Source organism: Lactuca virosa, chromosome 6, assembly GCF_052849685.1.
Source record: "Lactuca virosa cultivar CGN04683 chromosome 6, Lactuca_virosa_CGN04683_v6, whole genome shotgun sequence".
NCBI lineage: Eukaryota > Viridiplantae > Streptophyta > Magnoliopsida > Asterales > Asteraceae > Lactuca > Lactuca virosa.
Genome location: NC_136431.1, coordinates 14,540,595 through 14,547,500, shown reverse-complemented (window position 1 = coordinate 14,547,500; position 6,906 = coordinate 14,540,595). Strand labels below are relative to the sequence as shown.

The 6,906-nt window shown below is 32.1% G+C and overlaps 1 pseudogene; it reads right to left on the bottom strand.

The window, feature by feature from the left end:
- Window positions 1-2,462: 2,462 nt before the first annotated feature.
- On the bottom strand, window positions 2,463-3,236 carry LOC145120252 (ethylene-responsive transcription factor ERF025 pseudogene; annotated as a pseudogene).
- Window positions 3,237-6,906: the final 3,670 nt, after the last annotated feature.

Genomic DNA, 6,906 nt, shown 5'->3' with positions numbered 1-6,906 from the left:
TTAAAAAAAATAAAAACAATTAAAAAAATATTATTTATTATAAATAAAAATAATAAATTTAGTTTAATAATCCAATAAAAAGAACTAATGCAATAAAAAAAGTAAAAAAATAATTAAATAAAATTAATAATCCAATAAAGTAACACTTACTAATAGATAAATATTATATGCTAACAATAATATTTGTTAGTATATAATAATCCAATAAAAAAGAATTAATGCAATAAAAAATAAATTAAAAATAAATCAATTAAAAAAATTAAAAATAAAAAGAGTAATATTTATTAATATATAAATATAATATATTAAAAATAATATTTATTAATATATAATAATCCAATCAAAAGAATTAACAAAATAAAAAAATTAATTAAATGTATTTAATAATTCAAAAAAGTAACACTTACTAATAGATAAAAATTATATGTTAAAAATAATTTTTATTAATATATAATAACCCAATAAAAAAGAATTAATGCAATAAAGAAGAAATTCAAAAAAAAATAATTCAAAAAATTAATAATAAAAAAAAGTAATATTTATTAATATATAAATATAATATATTAAAATAATATTTATTAATATATGATAATCCGATAAAAAATAATACAATAAGCAAAAAGTTAAAAAGAAAAAAGTAATTAAAATAATTAATATATAATAATTCAATAAAATGAAAAAGAAAAATTGCATAATTGGTCCTTGTAGTTTGGTAAAAAGATAAAACTGCAGAAATGGTCCCAGGGGTAAATCCGTCATTTGCCAAAAGTTAACAGTCATGCTGTTAAACTTAACGAGGTTGGGACCAAAACCGCAACAAAACCATCAAATAGGGACCTTTTTTGCTAATAAATTTTTTTTTGGACCTTACCCCACAGAAATTGACAAACCACAGGGACCATTTTTGCAATTTTGTCTACAAATAATAATACACTAACTATAACTTGCTAAAAAAACATATGTTAATAATAGGGAAAATGACCTTTTAGGGTAATAAAGTCTTCCACAAGTATTCATTTGGTCACTTTTCTTTTTTTTTTTGTATTCCATTTACCATTTAACTTGTTATTGTCGTCTTAATATGCCATTATGACCGGCTAACATAAGTTTAGCCGGTCAAAATTAATTTTCCGGTTAGCCTATAAAATTTCCGGCCAAACATAAAATTTTCGATGAACACTATGAATTTTCTGGGCAATTTGAACACACACACATATACACAAATCTGAAATCTAGATTTTTTTGTGGTGTGATTCTTAAAATCGATTTCAAAACCAAGGGTTGAAGAACTCACAAGAATCTAGATCCAAACCCAAAACTTGAAAATCAAAATCCCTAAAATCTAGGGTTCGTTTATTTCTAGAACTCAAGAACTAAAGAAATGAAGATCTTAATTTCTTGAAGCTCTTACCCAGAAAACGATTCAAAATGTGTTGTGTTAATCGATTTCAAACCCAAAACCTGAAGCTCTTCATCTGTTTTTATTTTTGGAAGACACGACTCAAGAACACAAAGAACTGAAACCTTCGATTTCAAAGGTTGCGTTTATGGGTTTTCAAGAACAATAAGAAACCGTTCGATCTGTGTAGCTTTTTGGTGGGTATTCTTGAAGTTCGAAGACTTATAAACACACACACACACACTCGTCGATTTCTTGGCTTGTTCTTGAAAAACACGAACAAGATGCCATATTTTGTTTGATTTCAGATGAACTAGATGTAAGTGTGTTTTCTTGAAATCATTTTTTTGATATGAAATCGTTGGGATCTTTGAAGATTTGTGTGCAAACAAAAGTGTTTCTGAACAGGTGAAGATGAAGAACACATAAACATTGCTGAGACAAATTAATTTATTGAACTTGAGAATTTTGATTTCTGGGTTTTGTTGGACACGATGAAGATGAACACCTCTCAGATCCGACACACACTTTCAATCCTTCGCTTTCTAACCTTTAACCCTTCGCTTTCTTGACATTCAAGCTCACTGATGAGCAAACACAATCATTTTTTGTGTGTTCTTGAACATGAACCAAGAAATTAAACATTGACGAAGAACATGAAAACTAAAATCGTTCACAGAAACAAATGAACAAATGGAAGTGAGTGTTCTTGAAATCGTTTTTAGATCGGAAATTGTTGCTAAAAGCATTTGGTCAGAAACTCGCCGGAGAAGACGACTGGAGTGACATACTCGTGGGAAACCTTCAATACCCGGTAATAATGGTATCTTTTGAACATTTCCAACAAGATCAATGGTAAATGGAATACCAAAAAAAAAAAAAAGTGACCAAATAAATACTTGTGGATATTACCCTAAAAGGTCATTTTCGAATGGGTTTAATTACATAAAAGCAACAACAAAAATTTGAATGGACAAAATTTACGTGTGAGAAAAAAATTTACGCAGTGCTAAATACTTTAAAAGGTATGGTCACTTACATGGGTCCCACCTTAATATTAAGAGGATTTCAAACGGTGAAACAACCGAATGCTTTATTGTTTCTTATTTTATGGATATATTTACATGAAACGACCTATGAAGAAACGACCTATCATCTATTAAATAATGATAAAACGTCTTTTCCTTAAAGCTGTATTTTTTATAAAATAAAATTAATAGTTCCACAAGTTGTCACACTCAGAAGAGTTCCCCGACGACCATTCAACAGTTGTCGGCTGCCGGGGGGGGCTCACCATCATTCCCTCCGCCATATCCACCAAAAGATTCGGCATATCAAAAATTGCTTCTTCATCCATGAACTCATCATTCTGATGCGTCTCCCCCTCGTCACCACCTTGTTTCTTGTGGTCATCTTCCTTTTCCCTGAACAACTTCATCAACTCCGCCGCTTCCCCCGCTGCACTCCTTATCAAGGCAGGTTCCGGTGACTCTGGCACTCGATAAGATCCAACAAACTCTTGGAAATTCAACATTGCATCACCACCCTTGAGTGCCAGAGCCGCTACGTCATAAGCTGCTGCAGCCATCTCCGCAGTCGGATATGTTCCAAGCCATATACGGGAGGATTTACGTGGTTCACGAATCTCCGCCACCCACTTCCCATTCCGGCTACGTATCCCATGAAGGGTAGGGTGTTTTCCGGAGGCGCTTGAGGAGCCTCCGGTAGAGAAGGAGGTGTTCATGGTGCACGTAAGTGGCGTTTCCCTCGCATCCATGGTTTAGATTTAATGGTATTCGTAGTTCTTGAACGTTACAACCTTATGCATGTGTGTGTCAGTGTGTGCATATATATATATATATATATATATATATATATATATATATATATATATATATATATATATATATATATGTGAGTATTTGTGTGTGAAAAAAGGTGATCAAACAAAGGGGAGATTGTGTGTGGTCAATACATGCACATGTATATGTCAATATATAATCACATTGTAAAATCTTGACGCATTTAATTTATTAATTAATAATTATGTTTTGTATCTGATAAAGACTTGTTTGTTATTCAAACATATGAGACCATGTGATTTAGAAAGAAAGTAACAAAATACAAAAGGTATACAAATGTTACGAGATAAAACTTGTGATATCATTCAATAATGTCCTAGAAATTAATTAAGAAAATATATGTATAAGGATAGTTCTATATATATTTTGATACTCTAGCCAATAACTCAAAATTAATTCCACCAAAATTATTATCTAAAATATCGTGCAAATGATAAAAATTACTGACCAGATTGGCCAACAGATTATTTAAATATCATATGCAAACACCAAACACAACTTTCATGGATCGTTCTAGAACTTCTTAAGTCCTTGTTGATTGAAAATAAAGTTCGACTAAAATTAATAGGGATTTTTTACATTCGGAGGATGCACAATATGTTTAATATAAGTTAGGAAGGATTGTGCTTCCTTTATAAAGTTTGATAATAGTCTTAATCACAAATAACTTCGATTTTAAAGGAAAATGTTTTTTTTGTCTACCAAAAAAATATGTCATACAGACGTCATATAAACATTCGTCATTCTTGTCAATATTTACCTATAAGTAGGATATGATGTTATTATTGTCTATCAATAAAAAGAAAGATGTTAATTGAAAATATCAATTAAATATGTTGGTGTGTCTCTTCTTTGCTGGTTATTAATTTTTAGGGTTTAATTTCTCATCTACACATATGTGCCGCTCAAAATTACCGATGGCAACAAAAAGACTCGAGGGTCAATGTTTGCCACCGACAACACATGTCAAATCAGATTACCGACGATAATTTTATTACCACACAGTGTAGTCTTATACTCTTGTGTTTGTTGTTTCGTTCTTAATAAATCATTCAGTATAATTTTGAGAAACATGTATAATATATACTAGTATATATCAATAAGTATTGAAAAAACAATACATGATGTTGTGAACCTAAATATATTAAATTTACATAAATGAAATATAAAACCAGATAAATTAAGGAAATTAAAATTAATAGATTTTTATCAATTAAATTTTGTTGAAATTAATATTTTTTTTAAGTCAAGTCGACTTTCGTGTTTGAAGCGATTGTCATCATCAGATGGATTATCATTTCTAGAAAAACATATAAAAGAAAAAAAAATTGTTAACATTAAAATGAAAGATTACTTTTATATATTACTCTATATAAAGTTTTAATGATCTTAATTTGTATAATATGTACGTTAAATGTCACATGCTATAAATAATGTCCACGACATTGTGCTTTTGTTGGATGCTTGTATATTCACACATACAAATACATAAGAGTTTTGTATTGAGTCGTGATGTTTTGACACCTTAGACATGTACGTACGTAAGTGTGAAATATGTATTAGCATGAACCCCCGTCATTAGATTATTACATCTTGAATCTCTTCAAAACATTATTTATGTATGTACTTTGGCTCAACACAATGAGGCGTCTCAAAACTATTTGTATAAATTTTGATACATATTACGTACGTTTGTCTATCCTATGTCTTTAATTAAAAAACAATTCCCTAGCTAAGATTTTAGACTTCATAGAGTCGGGATGTCGTTTCCCATTAGAAGTTTGTCATCAACCTACAAAACAACGAAGAGTGCAACACTCTCATTAGTCTTGACATATATACATGGTTCGTCTTCATTATTGACAAGACCAAGCTCTTTGAGTTTCTAATAAAATGAAATATTATAGCTAGGTGATGTTTATATGAGTCTATAAATGACCCTATAAAGTTTATGTACACAATCCATTAAGATGTAGAAAATGACTATGTTATTTCATAAACATCCTCAGGCAATCTTCACATATATTTTCCATATCTCATGTTCATTAAATGTTTCTATGGAAATCATTATCCTAATAGACTTTTCATAGCCACTAGTGTAAACCTTTTCCATAAGTTGGGCTTTATATGTATGTCTCTTGCCATCCATGTCAATCTTTTTCTTAAATACCCATTTGCGTCTTACTTTTTTATAGTCAAGTGATTAATCAACCAATTCATATACTTGGTTATCATGCATGGAATGTATCTTGTTTTACATAGCTTCCTTCCACATAGTAGTCTCATGACAAGCCATGGCTTCCTGATAGTTGGTAGGTTCATCATGATATACGAATAATTCATCACCCTGATATGAGAAACCTGTGTATTTTCTGGTGAATGATGTACTCTATCAGACCCACAAACAGTATGTGGCTCAATGTCAGGTTTCCAGTAACTCCTTGTTGAGGCATAACAAGTTCTACAACCTCTTGTTGAGAACTAGTGACAAGATTGGGTTCCCTAACTCCTAACTCTTGAATTTCTTCACGATCAACTTGGCTCCCACCAACCTCATTGGATATTAATTCCTTTTAAAGGACGAATAATCTTCGAGTTTTTTTCCCTTAAAGGGTTCATAAAAATAATATCCATAAGATTGATTAGTATATCCAACAAAATAAATTCTCTTTTATTTGGGTTGTAACTTATCTTGAGCTTCACAAAAGACATAAGTCTTGTAATTCCAGGCCTGTGAATATGCTAGTGATGTAACATATCGACTGTATACTTCAAAGGTTGTTTTGGAAATCTAAATCTCTATACCAGGTTTAGGAATATTGTAGAAGTCTCCAAGGAATAACCCCTAAAAATTAAATGGAAGTGTGATGTGACTCATTATGGATCGAACCTATACAATAATGTTCGATTTCTCCTTTCAGTTACATATTTGTGTTGCAGAGGCCAAGGTGGTGTCAATTGTGAGATAATCATGTAATTTCCTAAATTATTGTGAAACCCTAAACTAAAATACTCACCACCCCTATCAGATATGAGAATCTTAATCCTTTTAATCATATTATTCTCTACTTTTTTTGGCAATTCTTCAACAACCTAAAAGTTTCAAACTTATGTTTAATCAAATAAACATATACATATATTTTGAAATCATCAGTAAGTATAACAAAGTATTTTTTACGTTTCACCAAGTTGGGCACCACCCACTGCCAACTCGGGCGGTGGTGGTCGACGACGGTTCACAGCGGTAGCCACAACCTCACGGTGGTGGTGGGGGATTTTCCTTGATTTCCCGGCCAAAGGTTGTTCATACAACATCACACCATAAAACACACACATAATTGCACCATAATACACACACAACCACCTTCCACGGTAGCTGATGGCGGCAGAGGGCGACAACAAGGTGACTGCCACCATGGTTGGCTGCCATGGTGGTTCCCCACGATTTCCGGCCAACAGAATACATACACACCTCCGGCTAGAACAACAACACACATACCTACACGAACCCACTGAAACACACTCTCACACAGCCACCCTTGTGGCGACAAGCGGCGGTCAGAGAACATCAATCAAGACGAAACAGTCGCAAGGCGGCGACGGCGACGACGAGACCCAACAACAACAATGAAGAGGGTGAATTGG